Here is a 22,716-nt window from a genome sequence, read left to right on the forward strand (position 1 = left end):
GACAGGCCGCCCGTGACATACGATGTTCTGTTTAAAAAGTTGATGGATCTTGGGTTGGTTCAACCGAGGGTGATGGTTCCGATGAGATCAGATCAGAGGCCTCCTAACTATGATGAGAATGCCCAGTGTGAATTCCATTCTGGAACACCGGGGCATAACATCGAGGGCTGTAGAGCATTCAAGAATGTTGTCCAGGATCTGGTAGATTCCAAGGCCATCAATTTTGCACCGTCTCCAAATGTTAATGCTAATCCCATGCCGGCGCATGGTCAGGCGATGGTGAGTGCAATTGCTGAAGATTCGGATCACGCCTGTGCAATGGGTGGAGAGATCAACAGTGACTGCGGGTTTGATGGTTGGATAAAGCCGTGCGTACCAGGAAGCTGGAAGGCCTAAAACAGATCATCACTGTCATTCTACTGGAAGAGTAATGTTTCTTGTTTTCAGTTTTATTTGCATGAAAGTCATACGTGTTGCCCGACACGTAATGGTCCATTGTAAGGGCCACCTCATGTTTCATTGTGCAACATTCTGCATCATTAATAAATGGATGTCTTTCAGTTAAAAGCGGTGTTCCCTGTTTTTCATTTATTTTTGCAGTTTAAAAACAAATAAAAATGGCAATGTTTGTTTTCATTTTTCCCCTTTTTGATTTGTCTCGTTCCGACTTCGAAAAATAATTCTCCGGATCTCATTGATAACAATTTGGTTACACCTCATATGACTTCGACAATCCGATCTATCATGCCGAAGAAGAAGGCGAAGAAGATTGTGATCTGCTGGAAGATTAGCCAGGTTGTTGAAACAAGAGGAGAAGGTGATCCAGCCGCGGGAAGAGCGAGTTGAGATTGTTAACCTGTATACCGCCGAGGTCGGAAAGGAAATGAAAATTGAGGCCGCTTCAGAGGCAAGTCGAGAGCAGAATGGTAGCCATGTTAAAAGAACATGTGCACACCTTCACCTGGTCGTGTCAGGATATGCCAGGGTCGGATATCGATGTCGTTGCGCGCAAGCTACCATGGAAAGAAGACTGTCCTCTGGAGGAGCAGAACGCCGGTGCTGCCTATATCAGAGGGCCATGGTGACTTTGTTTCATGATATGATTCATCATGAAATTAAATGCTATGATGATGACATGATAGCAAAGTCTCAAGCAGAAGAGGGGCATCTGGTAGATCTGGCCAAGTCGTTTGACTAGTGGAGATAATTCAGACTGAGGTTGAATTCGAATAAGTGCACTGTCAGAGTGCGATCCGGTTAGTTGTTGGGGTTTATTATAAGTGTAAGAGAGGAATCGAGGTTGATCCTGCAAAAAAAAAAAGAAAGAAAAGAAAAACAAGAAGTGCCTGAACCGAGAACAAAAAAGAGGTTCGTGGTCTATTAGGTAGATTGAACTACATGTCATGGTTCACATCTCCTCTAACAGCCATGTGTGAACCCATTCAAGTTGTGAAAAAAATATCAAACGGTCAGGTGGAATAGTGATTGCCAAGGGGCATTGGAAAATAAAAGAATAAGTTGCAGGAACCTCTGATTCTGATGCTCCCTGTAGAGGGACGACCATCAATTCTGTACTTGACAGCCTCGAGGGGTCTGCGAGGTGTATTGGGTCAGCATGACGAGTCTTGTCGAAAAGAGCATGCAATTTACCTTAGCAAAAAGTTTATCGACGGTGAAACAATACATTCATTGCTCGAGGAAACTTGCTGTACTTTGGCATAGGCTGCTCGCCGACTGAGACAGTGTATGCTGGTTCATGCCACTTTGTGGATTTCCAAGATGAATCCGATCGAGTATGGGTTTGAGAATCTAGCATTGACCGGACGGGTTGTGAGAGTGCAAAAGAAGGTTGACTGAGTTGTGATACTCTCAGAAAGCAATCGAGGGGAGTGTATGGCCTGATTACCTCGCCCAGCAATCCATTGAGGATTGTCAACCGATGAAGTTTGAGTTCCCTGATGAGGACATCTCGAGGTGCTCAAATCGAAAGATTGAGAGGAACCGATCCCGGAGGAGGGGCCTGACCCTGAATCCGAACGAATTCTGATGTCTGATGGGGAGGTTAAGGTGAATAAGCTCTCGTTGCCCGGAAAGCATTTGAGTGCACCAACGAGGGTGCTGAGTACGAAGCTTGTATACTGGGTATCGATCTTCGGTGCGTGCATCTACGGGGGCAACGCCTTTCTCGTGTATGGAATGGAAGCCGTGCTACCGGTTGAGGTTCAAATTCCCTCTTTGAGAGTCCTGATGGACGTGAAATTGCAAGAGGTGGAATGGGTAAGAACCTGGTACGAAGAGTTGAGCCTAATTGAGGAAAAGAGGCTGGCAGCCATCTGTCATGGGCAGTTATACCAGCAGAGAATGAAGCGTGCTTTTGACAGAAAGGTGCGACCTCGGGTATATCACGTGGGTGATATGGTGCTGAAAAGGATCCTTCCTCCTCAAAACGATCGAAGGGGCAAGTGGACACCTAATAATCAAGAATCCCCAACATGGTCAAGAAGGTTTTCTCCGACAGAGCCTTGTTGCTAACGACCATGGATGGCGAAGATTTTCCATCCCCTGTGAATGCGGACGCAGTTAAAAAATACTTCGTATAAATAGACCCGCTGGACGAAAAGAATAAAATAGTCCAGGCAAAAAAGGGCATCCCGGCGAACCAAAAACAGAAAGAAAGGTTCGGGCAAAAATTAGGGATAAAAGGAAAAACTGTACACCCGGCAAGTCGAAAACCTGAAAGGGCGACTTGGGCCAAAAAAGGGTATCCCGATGGACTGAAAACCCGAAAGGGCGGTCCAGGAAAAAGAGGGATTGAAACGAACAACTGCGTCTGGCATGATCGTTAGTGCTTTGGTTAAGGCATCATGGATAATACCCGGTAGGGATCAATCAGAAACGTCTTGTTCAGAAGGCGGAAAGCACGGAGAGTCTGAGGACATATGGGGTGTAACCGAGTTGGAACTCGATGAGATCACGGGTTTCACATTGCCATTAGGATAGATTTTTCCTTTTGTGCGCAATTACCTCTTTTCAGGAATTGCTTCCTTTGTATTGCTCGGTTTTGAGCCACACACTTTTCAATCAATAAATGCATATTCAGTCAAATAATTTTATTTTTGTTTTTCATTACCGCTTTGATTGCAGAAACATCCGATTATTTTGATAAAGAATCTTGCATTTTAAGACAAACAGGTCCCTTCCAATGCATGCTTATAAGATTGAAGCTTGAAATCTTATTCGGAAGGTTGAGTGACCCAAGTGTTGAAATCTTGACACGCTTGGGGCACGGTTTTATCTAACGATCTCTTTTGCAGGTGCTGTTAGGTATTTTCACTCACTTGCAGGTTGTGATGGAAAAACAAATCCCCATGGAGTCCAATCAGGGATAAGCGAGATAGAAGAACGACGAAGAGACGTTGAGACGTACGACGATCCTTGAATGATAATCAAGAAGACTCTTCAAAATCGGAAGATTGGAAAGTCTGTAGAAATTCCCCGCAGGGTCCAATCAGGGACGAATGAATGGGTAGAGAAGCGATGAAGAGACGTCGAGACGTACGACGACCCTTGGAATTTAATCAAGAAGACTCTTCAAAGTCTGAAAATTGAAAAGTCTGTATAGTCCCCAGGAGTTCGCTCTCCGTCGAGCGCGGAGCGGTTGGAATACAAGATGATGGAGCAGAAAAGGTCCAGACGAGTCGGGATGTATATCCCAAGCGGAGTCAGGAGGACCAAATCCCCAGCAGATCCAAGGTTTGTGGTTACCCTAGCAGGGTCGGGATCGTTATCCCCAGCAGGTGTCAGATCGATGCTTCCCCAGTCGCCAGGCCTGGAGGTTGCTGTTTCCCCAGCAGAGCTATCTGTGAGCATTTCCCTAGTGAAGTCGCCAGGTATCTGTGAGGGTTCTCCAAGCAGAGTCGGGATTGATATCCCCAGCAAGTCGAAGACTGTTGTATCCCCACAGAGTGTTGGTGGTTCTTATCCCCTGCAGTTCCCCAAGCGGATTGGGTGCAAAGGAGATTTTCCCCCAGCAAGGGTTACCTTTTCCCAGCAGCAGCTGTGCTATTCCCCAGCGGGGTGGAGATCGGAGTATTGACGAGTTCCTCAACGGAGAGTCTCGTGCTCCCCAGCAGAATCCCTTGAGGGGGACGCTTTTTATGCATTCATCATGTAGAATAAACATAGCATGTTGCATAGAAAAATAAATCGCGTAGCATTTCCATAATTATGGAGCATTACGCAGAAAAAGTCATTCATCATTGCAAGCATAAGCTAGTCTCAAGTCGTGGTTATCATTTGAGAAGTGGTTTTGCCCGAAGGTGAAGATGTTATTCCGAGGAGTTTAGCATCGTGATTTGAATCAAAGGTATTCCCCAGTAGTGCGATGCTGGAGGAAACTTTTCCGTCGGACAGAGATGGAAATGTTACGCGATCAGCGCGACTCAAGCCATGGTTACCGTTTGAGATTTGGTTTCGACAGAAGTTGGAAGGTGTCACTCTGAGGAGTGCAGCATCGTGATTTTGGAGCAACAGTATTTCCCAGTCATCAGTTAATGTCTGGTCGAGTTTGTTTGGTGTCCTGTAAACATCCTTGTTCGATGTCCTGTAAACATCATTGTTTGATGCCTGTAAACATCATTGTTCGATGTCTTGTAAACATCATTGTTTGATTGCCTGTAAGCATCATTGTTTGATTGCCTGTAAGCATCATTGTTTGATGTCTTGTAAACATCCTTGTTTGGTGTCTTGTAAACATCATTGTTCGATGTCCAGTAAACGTCGCGTTTTCTCCCAGTCATTATTTAGTGTCTGGTCGAGCTTTCTTTGATGCCTGTAAACATCATTGTTTGATGTCCTGTAAAACATCATCGTTCGATGTCCAGTAAACGTCGAGTTTATTCCCAGTCATCAGTAAGTGTCTGGTCGATCATTCTTCGATGTCCTGTAAAACATCATTCTTCGATGTCCTGTAAAACATCCTTGTTCGATGTCCAGTAAACGTCGCGTTTTCTCCCAGTCATTATTTAGTGTCTGGTCGAGCTTTCTTTGGTGCCTGTAAACATCATTGTTTGGTGTCTGGTAAACATCATCGTTCGATGTCTAGTAAACGTCGAGTTTATTCCCAGTCATCAGTAAGTGTTTGGTCGATCATTCTTCGATGTCCTGTAAAACATCATTCTTCGATGTCCTGTAAAACATCATTGTTCGATGTCTTGTAAACATCATTGTTTGATGCCTGTAAACATCCTTGTTCGATGTTCTGTAAACATCCTTGTTCGATGTCCAGTAAACGTCGAGTTTTCTCCCAGTCATCAGTAAGTGTCTAGTTGAAGGTGTACCCTCTGATATTGTCGCCATCGGAGTGGTGTTTTGGTGTTATTTCTGACGTTGCCAACGGAATTATCACAAGAAATTGGAGAACGGGGTTCAAATGGAGAAAAGGAGACACGAGGTGTTTTCTGGAGAGCGGGGTTCACAATGGCGATCGCAAGTTATCGTCAGGCGACCGGGGTTCAAATGGAGAAAAGGAGACACGAGGTGTTTTCTGGAGAATGGGGTTCATTATTTTGGCAAACAAGGTGTCGGGGTTCAAATGCAGTGATCGGGGATCATTTGCGCGAAAGAAAATTTCGGGGTTCAAGAAAATGAAAAGGATAAGATAAGAAAAATTTTGGGGTTCAAGAAAAACAAAAAAAAGAAGAGTAATAATAATCCCCAGCGGATGTGTGGTGTTCAGGCCATGGTTATCCCTGCGTTACCATTTATTTTGGTATCCAGGTCGACATTCTGCTTCGGTGATCAGGCCGACTTTCTCCGTACCAGACGGATTTTTCTTCGAGATTGTGTTTCCTTGCCGATTCTGACAGGCGTTGTTAATTATTTTCCCATCAGAGTGCAAATTGTTCGTCTGTTCTTGGTATTCAATCACTCTTCATCCTGATCATCTGAAAGCCGAGGCTATTCATATCGACAGGTTCACAGTGGATTGAATAGGGGCAGCTGTAACACCTCAAAATTTGCCCTCCTCTCTTGGGACTAGCATAATATTTTTGCATATCATTTCAGGTCATTAGGCATTGCATCTTGCATATCATGTGGTTACATTGTGCAAGTCATCCTCATAAGTCTTGATCAGGAGATGAGGATGTCATGATGCAAGCTAGGGTTTCATTGATTGAATGGACTGGTCACTAACTATCTGAGGGTGGTGGTTCAAATTAGGGTTTTTGATTCTCAAGGAGATTGGTCTTTATCTTGGTTAGAATGATACATCATCATCATCATGGTTTTGTTATCATCCAGAAGATCCAAGTGTTTGATCAGATACCTTGAGATTAGGGTTTTGACCACTGGTCAACCCTAATCAGTTGCATTGGGCCAATCAGGGCATGGCAAAGAGATGGGGTCTATAATGGATATGGGGATCATCATGTGACTATATTGAGTTTATGGAAGCTAGGGTTTCATCATTGAGCCATTTCATCAGGAGTTTGAGGCTCAACTTGATCAGTGCACAACCAAATTCATCTATCAATTGAAAAAGTCAATTGTGGTCAACTGTGCTTGATTTTATGGATTTGGAGGTGGGAGAGAGTTGGATATACTTCATTCATGTTGAAACAAGTTTCATTTGACATTTCAAACATCAAGAATGAAGAAAATAAAGTCAGGAGAAAAATTGCCAAAAATAGAAAGTGACTTGTAATGGAAGTTTCCAAAAATGGAAAGTTTTTCACCACAAAATTACATGTCCAAAAAAGCTTCAAATGAAATTTTGTTCAACATGAAAGTTGTAGATCTTGCTCTCACCTTTCCAAAAAGTCCAAGAACTTGAATTTCTCATGTATGGTTGACAAGTTATGGTCCATTCATTTTCCAAAAATGCCTAAAATCAAAGTGGCATAACTTTCACATGGAATGTCCAATTTGGGTGATCTTTCTTTGAGCAAACCCCATTTCACATGTACTTTCATGTTTCATAATCAAAATTCATCAAAAATGGTCAAGGCAAAAAGTCAAATTTCAAGTGGACTATTTAGCATTTTTGGTGTGAGATAGTGAATTTGAGCATTACTTGGATTTTTCACACAAGACCACTTCCAACACACTCCAAATGCTAAATGAAACTTGCCCCAACTGTCATGGCACTGTTACATTGGTTAATTGGCAAGGTCATTTTTGAACTTTCACTTAAAGTGGCATTAACACTAATCACTTGATTTTTGCTAATTGAGATTAAGAAGTTGATTAAGGAGATGGTATATATTGCTAATTGTAACAGAATTGCAAAACACATTTCATTCTCCAAGATTTGTAACAGAATTTCCCTCCAAAACTTCACAATTCTCCAAAACTTCATCCAACATTTTTCAACATTTCTTCACCAAATCTGCATCAATTTGTATGATTCTTTTTGATTCACTTTCCACAAACCTTGAGGAAGAACTGTTTTGATCCAAATCTTGGCAAGGCATCAAGAATTGCAACTGTCCAAAGCAAGGTCATCAATGGAGTTTTGATAATTTTCGCATCTGGAGCATGCTGGAGCTGAGTTAATCATTTCAACCAATTTCTCCAGCTTGGAACTGCTTCTGTTTTGGTGATTGGAACCTTGAAGCTCGCGAATCCTCATCTGCCATTTCTTCAAGGTGCATTTTCGAATTCCTCAATTGCTTCAACTATTATGTGTTTCTTATAGATCTTTCAGTGTAGAACAGCATGATGCTTGTAGTTTTTGATTTGGTTGAGAATTGAATGAGAAATCTGAATTTGAAGTTTGATATGCATTTCTTTTTTGGATCGATCCCGTTGCTATGTTGAGAATTAGAAGAAATCGTTTACATATCCTTAATCCTTGTTGGAAGACGGTTCTAATGATTATAAGTTTGTAGCATTTGGTTGAGATTTGATGTTCATGATTTTCTGGAATTTGTGTTTGAAGAAGATGATGAGGAACACGCGTTTGATCTTCATTTGCCATGGCCTGTGTTTGAATCATGTTTACCGCGCTGCCTGGACCAATGAGGAAGCGCCAGCGTTTTAAATTGAAACGGCGCCGTTTTGGCCTGGCTTTTAAAAATTACGCTTGTGCCATTGTTAATTATTATTTCATTATTTCTCATTTCTTTTTCATTTGTTTTTTCATTTTGATGCTTGATCTTTAGAAATCCATATCTAATTCATCCTTTGTCCAAAATTTGTGAGGTTTTTTTCACCATGCTCCTTATGATGTGTAGAATTTAATCATGATTTTTTTGATTTTTGTGCACGTGTAAAAAATTAAAGTGCTTAGGGATTGATTCAATGTGTCATATTTGTACATGTCTTGCCATATCTTTCATAAAATGATGATGCTTTCAAAGAAATGGATGAAATTTTCTGTGCATATTCTGGACACTTTGATGGTGATTTTGATGTAGAGTTTGTGGTTTTTGGATACCTGGATGTTGAGATATGAATTTTTGAATAGAGGTGTGACAATTTGTGTCACACCAAGCATTGTGAATTTCATGATTTTATTTGCCTTGTCTAGGAACCTTGAATTGAGCCAAAATTTTGCATGAATGAGCATATGTATGTTGAGATAACATGAGAATTTTTCTGGATTTATTGATGGCATTTCCTAATTGATTGGAATTTTATCTTCTGTTTGGTCATTTTGTGATTTTTTGTGACATATGTTGGTATTTGCTTTGTGAAATCCTGGTCATTAATTGGATGAGTGTGAAATTTGGTATGAGAATTGTAGACACATTATAGGTCATTATGGTTTTGAGCCCATTCATTTATCATGTATTGTCACTGTTTTATGATTTTTGGAAGTTGATGCTTGTGTTGATGCCTTGTGTTGGCTTGTTTGAACTTGTCTGAACTTCTTGATTTTCATTGACCTACTTCCATTGATCCAAATGAGCTGAAAATTGATATGCTATTCATTGAATGTGTTCTGTTTAGACTTGAAGTTTTGTGGAATTAATTGAATTGTTTTGGTATGCTTTTGATTGAGATCTTTCTGTTTGGTCTTTTGAAGTTGCAAATTGCATGTTTGATGCTATTTTGTGCATGAAATGATAATGGTGATTGATATGAGCATGGGACCAATTGCATTTGCTTCTAATTTGTTTGATTGTGATTTTGGATAATTTTCACTTGCTGTTTTGATTTTTTCATCTCCTTTGGACCCTAGGCTTGGCCTAGTGGTCTAGTTTCTCATGTTTGGTTTGGATTTTCAGGTTGAGATGCAAAAGCCTTAAGGAGAAAATTGCAAGCTGATTAAATTGAGTTTTGTTTGATGTTGTAAACTAACATTGGTTTTGTGTTGTAGGGTTTGATGCTCGAGTTTGAGCTCATGGCTTGCACTTATGTGCATTAACTTGTGTTGACTGTACAAATTGACTGTTTGACTTTTGCTGTTTACTGTTGGTTTGTCTGAGCACTGATGATACTTGATTGATTTCAGGTACATTAAGTTGCTTACAGTTCCTTGAGAACTTGCTTGCTGTTGCTTGGTTTTTAAACCAATTGAGGTAGAATCTCTTGTCTCCATGTAGTCTGGAAGACCTGGCTTGTTATTTAGCCAGGCAACTGTCTGAAGTCCTCCTTAAGAGGCGATGTTTGTGATTGTTTACTTTTGTCCCCAAGCAGGTAAAGACCTCTATGAGGCAATTGGCGGAACCCAAGGGATATGCAATCTATCCCCCGCTATTCTGTTGAGTCGTCCCTCTGCTCACACCACTGTGTTGATGCATTGGGACATTAACCCAAGATCTTGTGCTATTGCACAGTCGAGTCGGAGTTTTGAGCGTAGAAGGGTCCCTCCTTTCTGGACCCACGCTCCTTTGTCTGAAGCTCTCCCTGACCAGGGATAAGAGCTGTGAAGTCTCATCTTCACTCACCTTTCATCTGCTTCACCCTGACTCTCAATGTCAGGGTTAAGAGCGAACACTACCTTGTACAGTTGACTTGCCTCGGCAGTCCACCCTTTTTTGAGCCTCACTTGACTGGATATAGTGTGTGCTATGTGAAATGTTTGTTTTATCTTGATTGATGCTTGCATGCTTGTTTTTCCTGGTTAGGATTAGCTTGCTGTTGTGCAAGTAGATAGAAACCACAACGTAGGGCAATGATGCATGATAACACTAGGCTCGAGTTCAGCTCCCTGGTAGTGTGTCTCCCTTTGTATCTGGTTAGAATTTCTTTCCCTTTCAGGGGAACTACGTCGCCCTGATCCTCATACCAGATGAGGTACGTAGGCAGGAGACCGTGCGAGGTCTCTCCGGGCACTTTTCTTTCTTTTTGTGTGTGTGCTTGACGGTTATAGGCTCGAGTTCCCGAATCCCTATTAACTTGTTTGGTTGTTGTGTGCTTGGAAGTGTGTGTGTGGTCATGTTTGTTTAGCCAACCTATTCTTTCTTTTGCAAGCGTGGATCCCATCGAGTACGACGGACGTGAGGGGTGCTAATACCTTCCCCTTGCGTAACCGACTCCCGATCCCTTTCTCTTTGGTCGCGAGACCATGCTTTTCCCAGGTTTACTCTGAGCGTTTCCTTTCCCTCTTTGGGATAAATAACGCACGGTGGCGGCTCTGTGTTGTTTTTGTTTCATCCCGCCGGTTGTTTTTCGCGGATGCGACAACGACCATTCACACTAACGGCCCCATCAAACATCAGAATCCATTCGGATTCAGGGTCAGGCCCCTCCTCCGGGATAGGTTCCTCACAATCTTTCGATTTGAGAAACATGATGTCCTCATCAGGGAACTCAAACTTCATTGGTTGATAATCCTCAATGGGTTGCTGGGCGACGTAATCAGACAATACACTCCCCTTAATTACTTTCTGAGAAGTGTACTGGATATCATATTCAGTCAAAATCATTTGCCATCTCACAACCCGTCCGGTCAATGCTGGCTTCTCAAATATATACTTGATCGAATCCATCTTGGAAATCAACAAAGTGGTATGGACCAGCATATACTGTCTCAGTCGGCGAGCAGCCCATACCAAAGCACAACAAGTTTTCTCGAGCAGTGAATATCTTGTTTCACAGTCGGTAAACTTTTTGCTAAGGTAGTAAATTGCATGCTCTTTTCGACCAGACTCGTCATGCTGCCCCAATACACACCCCATAGACCCCTCGAGGACGGTCAAGTACAGAATTAACGGTCGTCCCTCCATAGGAGGCATCAGAATCGGAGGCTCCTGCAAATATTCTTTTATCTTTTCAAATGCCGCTCGGCAATCATTATTCCACCTGACCGTTTGATCTTTTCTCAACAACTTGAATATGGGTTCACACGTGGCTGTTAGATGAGATATGAACCGTGAAATGTAGTTCAATCTACCTAAGAAACCACGAACCTCCTTCTCTGTTCTCGGTTCAGGCATTTCTTGTATCGCTTTTACTTTAGCAGGATCAACCTCGATTCCTCTTTCACTTACAATAAACCCCAGCAACTTACCGGACCGCACTCCGAAAGTGCACTTATTCGGATTCAACCTCAGTCTGAATTGTCTCAACCGGTCAAACAATTTGGCCAAATCCGCCAAATGCCCCTCTTCTGTTTGGGACTTTGCTATCATGTCATCAACATAGCATTCGATCTCATGATGAATCATATCATGAAACAAAGTCACTATAGCTCTTTGATACGTGGCACCGGCGTTCTTGAGACCGAATGGCATTACCTTATAACAAAAAGTGCCCCACGGTGTGATGAACATTGTTTTCTCCATATCATCTGGCGACATTTTAATCTGATTATATCGAGAAAAGCCATCCATGAAGGAAAACACCGAGAATTGAGTTGTATTATCTACCAACACATCGATGTGAGGTAATGGGAAATCATCTTTCGGGCTAGCTCTATTCAGATCCCGGTAGTCCACACACATCCTCACCTTTCCATCCTTCTTCGGCACTGGCACAATGTTCGCGATTCAAGGCGGATAATTAGTGACAGCTCGGAAACCAGCATCCAACTGCTTTTGTACCGCCTCTTTGATTTTCATGGCCATCTCGGGTCGAGTTCTACGCAACTTCTGCTTCACTGGGGGACAATCTTCTCTCAATGGCAACCTGTGTACAATGATATCGGTATCCAACCCTGGCATATCCTGATAAGACCAAGCGAAGATATCAACATGCTCTCTCAACAATGCTACCATTCTGTTCTTTACATTCACCTCCAAAGCGGCCCTAACCTTTGCTTCCTTTCTGACCTCCTCGGTACCCAGATTAACAATCTCGACTTGCTCTTCGTGCAGTTGAATCACCTTCTCCACTTGTTTCAACAACCTAGCTAATTCCTCCGGCAGTTCACAATCTTCTTCGCCTTCTTCTTCGGCATGATAGATCGGATTGTCGAAGTCATATGAGGGTGTAACAGGATTGTTATCAATAAGATCCGGCGAATGATTGCATCTGCATGAATGTTGATTCATGCATTGTTTCAGAGTCGGAACGAGACACATTACAAGGATGGAAAACAAACATTGCCATTTTTATTTTATTTTTATTAAATTGCAAAAATAAATGAAAAACAGGGAACACCGCTTTTAGTAAAAAAACATCCTTTTATTGAGGATGCAAATATTGCAAAATGAAACACATGAGGTAGCCCTTACAATGAACCATTTACGTTTCGGGAAAAACGCATGGTTTTCATGCAAACAGAATTGAAAAACAGAAATATTACTCTTCATGTAGAGTGACAGTGATGATCTTTTCGACCCTCCAATTCTGGATCTCCATCCCTGGTACGCACGGTTTTATCCACGAGTCCAGTTCGCAGTCACTGTGGATCTCTTCACCCACCGCACAGACGCGATCTGGATCCTCAGAAATTGCATTCACCCCCACCTGACCATGCGTCGGCATGGGATTAGCATTAACATTCGGCGATGGTGCAAAATTGGTGGCTTTAGAATCCACCAAATCTTGAACAACATGCTTAAAAGCTTTACAACCCTCAATGTTATGCCTGGGTGCACCAGAATGGAACTCGCACTTGACGTTCTCATCGTAACCTACAAGCCTTTGATCTGGTCCTACCGGAGCCAACGTCCTCGGCTGAACCAACCCAAGATCCTTCAACCTCTTAAACAGAAAGGTATACGTCACGGGTGGCCTATCAAACTGACGATCTGTCATCATTCTTCTCACTTGGCACCCAACTCTATGTGTTCTCTGTTGAGGTGACTGCTGTTGCTGTTGTACAGATTAATTACCAGCAGGAATCATTACTGTAGCAGCATACGGGTGGTAATGATCCCTACCGTGTCCCCTTTGGGCATACACATCACTCGATTCACCCTTCTTCATGCACTGACCATTACCAAAGGGCTTCTTTACTCCAGACGACGGGGCATTTCCCTGTATTTTCCCCATTCTCAGCCAGCTTTCAATCCTCTCCACCTTCTCGGAGATTGCTTTCTGACCCAAGGCGAACCCTTGCATGACGTTGATCAACTCACTCATCTTCTCTTTCAGCTCGAGAATGTCAGCGTTGGATGGATCCATCAGTTTGGGTTTGTTGCGTCAGGTAGGGCATCTGTGCGGACGAGCTACATGCAGAGGAATGATCCTGCGTGCGCGAGCAACGATTCATGAGTCAATCAAAAACACTAGAAACTGACACCTGCAAAACAGAAGACAGGTTATTATGACTCACGCATGAATGCAATGTCTATCCGTATGAGGAACATTCTGTCCTTTGATTCTGGCTTCATCGAGACGGATAATAATTTGACAATAACATTCTGATATCAGGATGTTTCTCAACCAGAATCTCAATCGAGAATGTACCCTGAGTATGGATAGACATGAGTTAGATGCGGATGAATGCAAAATGGGAGTGATGCAGATGCATGAATGCAAGTCACAGTGCCATCCTCCAAGTCATCTGAACATCAACTATACTGGATATTCCGGTCTCTGGACTGATCACAACCATCTGAGGGACTGAGTAACCATAAATCCAACTCGGGGGTTCCGAAATAACCGGAACGGAGGATACATCACCATCATCACAGGAAATCCACTAAACGGATAACAACAAGATCCTATGAACAAGTACCCTCAAATCCAACCCGGGGATCCGAAATAAACGGAACCCGTTGATAAATACCACGGACAGAACTCCGGCGTGTCAGAAATAAATATCCATAAATCCAACTGAACCAACGTCACCATCAAAGAGTCACCATCAAAACCTGTGCTTGTAAGAACCAAACCCTCCCCTCACAGGTGAATTCTAATAAGGTCATCCTAAGGCGGATAATGGTCTCGACAATCGGACAAGATACTCAACGGGTTTGCCCTTTTGGGTGTGCCGTTGCAGCTCTCATAAGATCATCTAAACCAAGGATCCGGGAAAGAACGGTCACCGAAGTCAACAGCTCAAAAGAGGTAACCCAACCGTAGTGGATACTCCACAAGGAGGGACTCTCTCAAAAGAACCTCGTCCGGCTGTGGTATGTCACGTCGCCAAAAACATGTTGACCTAACATGAGAGGCAACATGAGACCACGCTAATCCTAGGTGTATACTCGGGCCTGGGTTTTAGCCCCACTCAGAACACCCACCCCAAATCATAGGAACCACACCTGTCCAGAATCCAACACAGTAATAATATGATGCATGCAAACATATATGTAAATATAATCATAGTATAATAATCATAAATGCCATAAATAAAGCGGTAAAAGCAACCCAAACTACTCTAAGGAGCGCTAGGATTGACTCGCTTAGGGAAGATGGACCATCAAGAGGTCAACTTCTTCCCCAACAGAGTCGCCAACTGTCGCAACACGAAAAACAACCGGCGGAAAAAAAACTAGTTTACAGAGCCGCCACCGATGCTATTCATCCTATGACGGAAAGGAAGCGCAGGACTAACCTAAGAAAGGGAAAGGAACGGTCTTACGACCAGAGATTGCAAGGTACGGGAGTCGGTTACGCAAGGGGAAGGTATTAGCACCCCTCACGTCCTCCGTACTCGATGGGATCCACGCTCAAAAGAATAGGAAAAAAATAGAATAAGGTTGCTAATAAAACTGCTCAAAGAAATTGCACAAATTGGAGTAAGCAAACAGGTGAAAGAAGATGGAGGAAGTGGACTCGGCAGGATGTCGCATCCTGGGCCTACGTAGTTTGTCAGAAACAAACAATGGAGTCAACGTAGTTCGGGGAAATGGGAAACATGCTCGCTAGGACATCGCATCCTATGCCTACGTATCTTCTTTATCCAGAGGAAGAATCAGAGCACTCGTAGCTCGGCTAACGCACGCCGAAACAAAACACCAAAAAGAGACGTTGAGACGCCAAAAGAAACACTCAAAAGGAAACAGAATGCCAATACATGGACTTACGCCTGACTCCTAACCACAACACAAACAAGGAAACAGAATGTCAATACATGAACTTACATCCAACTCCAAACAAGCAACACACAAACAGGAAACAGAATGCCAATACATGGACTTATATCCGACTCCTAACAACAAAAAACAAAAGGAAACAGAATGCCAATACATGGACTTACATCCAACTCCAAACAAACAACACACAACAGGAAACAGAATGCCAATACATGGACTTACATCCGACTCCAAACAATAGCACACGCTAACCAGCGAACACCAAAGAAAAAGTTTATCAGATTGACAAGCTAAAAGGGAGTCTGGAACTCGAGCCTAATAGTTGTCACACAAACACAAAGAGACGCTGAGACGTCAAAAGAAACAAAAAGGTTGAAGAGAAAAAAAGGGCGCTGAGACGCCAAAAGAAACAAAAAGCTTGCCCGGAGAGATCTCACTCGATCTCCTGCCTACGTATCTCATCTGGTATGAGAATCAGGGCGACGTAGTTCCCCTTAACAGGGGAAAGGAGACAACAAACTAATAGGGAGTCTGGAACTCGAGCCTAATAGTTGTCACACAATCACAAAGAGACGCTGAGACGTCAAAAGAAACAAAAAGGTTGAAAAAGAAAAAAAGGGCGCCCAGAGAGATCTCGCTCGATCTCCTGCCTACGTATCTCATCTGGTATGAGAATCAGGGCGACGTAGTTCCCCTTAACAGGGGAAACAACAAACTAATAGGGAGTCTAGAGCTCGAGCCTAATAGTTATCATGCAAACAATAATCCCTAAGTCGGGAATAAGGGTGATGCACACACACAAAACCAACACAACAAAAAAAGGTTGCCCGAAGAGATCTCGCTCGATCTCCTGCCTACGTATCTCATCTGGTATGAGAATCAGGGCGACGTAGTTCCCCTTAACAGAGGAGAAACTCTCTCCTAACCAGAGACCAGGGAAACAACAAACTAAAAGGGAGACTAAGACTCGAGCCTAATAGTTGTCATGCAATCCACAAACCCTAAATTGAGGTCTCTAATCAGAACCTAACTCACACAGGAAGCAAGTTAGCTCAAAAACATCAACACCAGTGAACAAGCATCACACACTATATACACACAAGAGGCCCAAACAATGGGTAGGCTTTAGTCAAGAGGGGTCATATCAACCTCGACAAACAAGCCAAACTGTAATGGTAATCAACTAGGCTTTTAACCACTAACATTGAACGTTAGGGTGAGCAGATCAAAATGGTAATGAGGATGGGACCTCATGCTCTTAACCCTGGCCTGGGTGAGCTTATGACAAAGAAAGCGTGGGGATCCAGAAAGAGGGACCCTATTCCACTTGACTGACTCTAGACAAAGATCTTGGGTTCATGTTCTAGAGCATCAGCACGTAGTGCGAGCATAAAGAACGACTCACTGAATAATAGGGGATTGGTTACTGATCCCTTCTATCTGTCAATTGCCTCTTCACTCAGGAGGACTTATCAAGTAACATGCCTCATTTGGAGGTCTTTGGCACAAAAGTAAACAAACACAAACATAGCCTCATAAGGAGGACTTCAGCCAAATGCCTGCCAAAAAGGTGACATGACTTCCAGACTACATGGAGTAAGAAGGCTAAACTACCTCAGTGGTATATCAACCACAATCCAAAGCTTAAGCAAAATCAAAGCTAGCAATCCACTAATGTACCTGTACAAAAGCTACACAGTTAATATCTCAATCAGAAAACCAACAGACAAACAGTGGGACTTTCCCATATTTACAACTCAATGCAAGCACTCAAATGAGTTCATCACATCAATTGACCTACAAAACAACAATAGTTAGTGCTCAAAGGTATTTGCATCTCACAAGGTGAGACCAAACCAATCATCAAGGCTAATGTCCAAACCTGAAACACAAAGCACAATTAGTTATGTACAAAAACACTAGTGCAAAGACTAGGTTCAAAACCAACCCAAATGATCAAAACAGAAGTCAATCTTTTTCATAATGCACATTCAATCAATCAATAAAATGTCCTCAAAAGGACCAACATCAATTCACAAAGCAAAGTCATCAAATGATCAATGTAAAGCAAAGGCAAGCAAAGGTGCACAAATTGGACATCCATCTTAGAAAATCCAAATCAAAACAGAAATGCATCCAATGGCCTTGAGATTTTTATGTAAGTTCCATATATCATGAGTGATCAACATGCAAAATATCAAATCTAGAAGAGCTCAAATGATAGGTGAACAAAAATGCACAAATGCAAGGCACAAAATGTGACACAAATTGTCACACTACATATTCATGTGTCCAAAACAGTGATAGCATATGATAAAAATCCCAAACCAAAGCTCAAAAAATCATATCACATGTGAGGATCAAGCATGCAAAATTTCAGATCAAGTGGATCAACAATGAGCATTTCACAAGGCATTGAATGTAGCATACCAATTTAGCACATGGTTCAAACAAAAATCAACAAATAAAAATCCAGCAGACCATAATTCATGAAAATAATGTTATAAAAAGCTAGACATTCATACAAGAATATGAAAAAAAAATGGAGTCAAATTGAAGCATTTTACTATTTTTAATGATTTTTTAAAATTGAAGAAAATAAATGAAATAATATGAAATAATGGAGGGAAAATGAAGTTTGAAAATAAATCAGCATGTGCACAAGCTGGGAATCGAACTCATGCACAAAGGAAATGAGAATTCAGATTTAATTCAGAAAATGCCATGGCCAGGTATCGAACTCACGCACGCCAGGTCCAACACACTCATGAAACGTTGCGTTCCATTTATGGCGTGGCAATACACATCAGCATTCAAACGCCATGCAAGCACGGTCAAACGAAGCCAGGCCAATGGAAATGACATGGGGCGCGCGCGTGGAAGACACATAGGATATAAAACCCTAGCAAACCAGACGGTTGCAGACGGCGGAGCAACCGTCTTCTCCGGCCGTCTCCGGCGGAGCTTCATCAAAAAAAAATCCAGAATTGCATGAAATTGGTACCGTTCGAAAGCTCTCTCAATGCTGATTCTAAATATCATACTCACTAATCCTAAATCATCCTATAATTTCTGGATCGAAGGCAAACATAATTGACATCAAAAATTCCAGTTCATATATCAAGCTCATTTCTCATCCATTTTCAAAACAAATCATATCAGCATGCTCAGTGTAACAAGATCTATACATTCATGGCAAGAAATTGGCAAAATAAGAGGATCGAATTTCAACTTACTTGAAATGGCAGTGGATGAATTCGCGTGTTCAAGCCTCCAAACTCTCCAGATCAACTTCCTGAACCTTGCTTTGAAGCTTTATGCACAAAGAAATGCTTGAAAACTCCTAGATCCGATTCAATTCCAAGCTTCCATTTCCATGCTCATGCACTTGTGTAGTGAATTCTTGCTCAATTCTTCAAACCAGTGGTTGGATCTTACTCAGTGATGCTCCATGATCATGATTATGCAAAGAAATTGAGGAATTATGTGAAGAAATTTTGATTTTCGAATAGAGAGAAAAATGGAGGGAAATGGAAAATTCTAGATCTCAAATTCTGTTATGAGCAAAAACAGTTAGGGTTTGGCTTTTATATGGTTCACTAATGATGCTGAAATTAGAATTAGGCAATGGTTAAACATGATTAGTGAAATATGAAGTAAATTGCAAAAAATGCAAAAGTGTGCTACATGGCCATGCAACACGTGAACAGTACATGCAATGGCTTCAAATTTACTTAAAATCAGCCAATGGTCATGATGGAATGGTTAAATTGCTTGTAGCTTAAGCCAAATTTGAAATATGGGATTTCCCTCCAAAATGCACATGTATGAACAAGTGATCATGTGAGCTTCTTCCATGCATGGCAAATGTTGATTTGGAAAGTTTTGGTCATGATAAGCATTTTGCAAAAAGAGTGGACCAATTTGGAGTTTTGAATCAAAAGTTATGGCAATTTGAACTTCCATGCATACTTTGTGATCATTTGGCCATAACTTCTCAACCAATCATCAGATGAACATGATCTAGGACTTTTTGAAAATGGAAGAGAAAGATATACAACTTTCATGTTCACCAAAAATCCATTTGAAGCTTCTTTGATGTTGATAAGTCAAGTTGAATGTGGACCAAAAACTTGCCATTTTTGGAAACTTGAAATTACAGGTCACTTTCCATTTTTGGAAACTTTTGCCATGACTTCAAAATCTTCAAGATAGATGTTTAAAATGACAAATGGACTTTGTTTGAACATGATTGAGGTGTTTAAATTCATCTCTCCACCTCATAGTCCTCAGTTCTTGCACAATTGACTTTTTGTGGTCCTCAGATGACCTTGACATGCCCTGATCAGCTTGAACCTCCACCACTTGGGGAAATGGCTCAGAAATGAAACCCTAGCCCATTTAAGCTCCTCATAACAATCATATGATCCTCATCCCAATAAATACCTCCTTTCTTTGAGAAGCCCTGGTTGAAAGAATGTCATTGATTAGGGTTGACCAGAGGTCAAAACCCTAATCCAAAGGAACTTGAGAATTGTAGCGGTGTATTCGTTACTGTATGATCTATTGGTTAAATCATAAGCAAAGTATACAATGAACATAGAGTCGCCACCGCACTTTTATTTATCCTAAGGACTGGTTAAAAAGCGAACAAAAACCTAAGAAGTTTTACACGTAGAAAACTAATAAAAAGATCAGAGAGTCTGGGTAAGGGGTAAATTACGCAATGGGAAGGTGTTAGGCACCCAATGCGTCCTAGGTACTCCTAGGGAGCCCTTTTCACACTTGTTGTACAAAGTTATTATTTGTTATGACATAAGTAATGTGCAAACATGAGTGGGATGATGAGGAAAGAATATACAAGTTAATTATTTTTGTGTTTGAACGGATGAACCCGTTGCCTACGTACCTTCCATCAAAGGTAAGGATCAAAACGCCGTAGTTCGACTAAAAGATTTCCAAAATATTTGTGATTTCAATTTTAAACACGAGCTCTAAGGTCTTGCGTTACCCATGGGAGAAAACTCAACCTTTTATAACAACTAGTCCACCATGTGAGAAAAGCTTCAACTTGCCAGAGAGGGGTTAACCCTATAATAGGCAAGGAAGGCTTACAATTCATCTACTAAGGACAAATAGGTGAGATTAATATCAACCAACTAGGGTAAATCAAACCTATAGCTAATGTATGAAAACTTAACAAACATGGACAAAGCCACAAAATCATTTGAATGAGTGAAGTTAATTGATTTGGAATTATTCACAAAGTGGGGTCAAAGTATGATTAAAGTCAATTCAAAGAAGTATTTACAAAAATGAAGTTTTGAAAACCATGGACTTAAGGTCCAAGTTTCTAATTTGGAAAGAGGTGAGAATGTTTGCACAACACTTATTTCAAGTTTTAAAACATGTATGAAAAGGTAGGACACAATGGGATGAATGGATAATGGTGGAATGTAAAACTTCTTAGAAGGGTCCACCTCTTGAAACCATATAGAAGATGATCCAAGTGGGTCCTTAGGAATAGGCTACAAATGAGCAATAATATGAACATGGTAACAGATGAAAGTAAATAAAAGCGGATACTGGATGCCACTCAATGGTCTTATACCTGTCTCCTAAAACAAGCAAGGATATCAGAAGCCACTCTATGGACTTACACTAATCTCCATCAAAATAAAACAAAAAAACAAACAAGGAAGTCAACTGCCAATCTATCTGGACTTATGTGAACCTCCACAGTATGATCCTAGGAATACAAATGCCGCATCACAGGGACTTACAATGAATCCTCACATACACAAATAAATGCACTAGGCAATGGGTATGAGTGACCAATGAGGTCTTACACTCTACTCCTTCCATGTCATGGGAACAGATGCCAACTCACAGGGACTTATAACTGGTTCCTCAATGGGTAATCAAACAAACCACATAGGTATGAAATGATGGACATGCTACAAGGAGCAATGAATGATAGTAAATGCACTAGGGCAAGCAAGCGATCATGTACAAATGAGTAATAAATCACAAATAATCAGATAGCACACTCTATAGCCAAACAAGGAGGCTCAATCAAAGGGTTTGACTATGAAAGTCCTCTGTAATAGGTGAGTGTCGCTCTTAACCTGGCCATTGAGGGGCTCAGGTGAAGCAGATGAAAGGATATGAGGGGTGTGCCTCATTGCTTCTATCTCAAGTCTGAGAGAGCATGTAAATATAAGAATGTGGGGGAGTTCAGAAAGATGGAACTCTTTCCCCAATATTAGACTCGATTGATCTTGGGTTAGGATCTCAATGCTACAACCATGTAATGGGAGCAAGGAGAAGACTCACAGAATAGTGGGGGATAGATTGCTTATCCCTACCTTCCACCAATTGCCTCAAATGAGGACTTTTCCTGCTTAGGACAAATATAAACATACACAATCAATGCCTCTTAAGGAGGACTTCAGACAGTTTGCCCGGCCAAATAACGGGCCGGGTCTCCAGACTACATGAAGAAGAAGGTTCTATACCTCAATGCAAGTTGCTTATAAGCAAAGCAATGCAAGTTCTTAAGAGAACTGAGCAACTAGGGGTACCTGGAAACAATCCAACATGATCAGCATCCCATTCGAAATCAAACAACAATACAATAATCAACAATGTACAATCATAATCAAACAATAATGTGCATAGCACAAAGCTCAACATGAACCAACATCCTACAAAACAGCCACATTAGTTTACAAGTCAAGTAAGATAATCCCAAATGTGAAACAATTCCTTTAATCATTAACTCCTTAACCTGAAAAGCCAAAAACAACTTCAAATGTAAGTAATAAGACCACTAGGACTAGCCTAGGGTCCAAAAGAAGGAAAAATCCTAAAACAGCAACCAATTCATGATCAAAGTCAAGCTATTTCAATAACAAAGGGATCCCAATTGGTCCCATATCCAAACTATGCACCTATTTCAATTTATGCAACATGTAAGGCAAAGTGAGCAAATGTAAGTCACATAAGAGCAACCAGCAAGATCACATCCAAAAAAATATCAAAACAACACAGTAAATTCCACAAAAATTATATCCTAAACAGGGGACATTCAACTAGCTACATGTCAATTTTTATGCCATTTGGACTAGTGGAACTATGGGAATTAATTCAACATGTCAAGGCATGCAAAAACACAACCAAATGAAGTCACAAAAGGTACACCAACTTCAATCTAATGGTAAACAGTAATGGTGCATTATAAATCAGTAGGACCAAAGCCAAATGCTACATTAATGTGTTAGGAACTATGTCATCAATTTTCATGGTCATTGGACAAGGCATGAGAATATGGCAA

This window comes from Lathyrus oleraceus, chromosome 6 (assembly GCF_024323335.1).
Source record: "Lathyrus oleraceus cultivar Zhongwan6 chromosome 6, CAAS_Psat_ZW6_1.0, whole genome shotgun sequence".
Classification (NCBI taxonomy): Eukaryota; Viridiplantae; Streptophyta; class Magnoliopsida; order Fabales; family Fabaceae; genus Lathyrus; species Lathyrus oleraceus.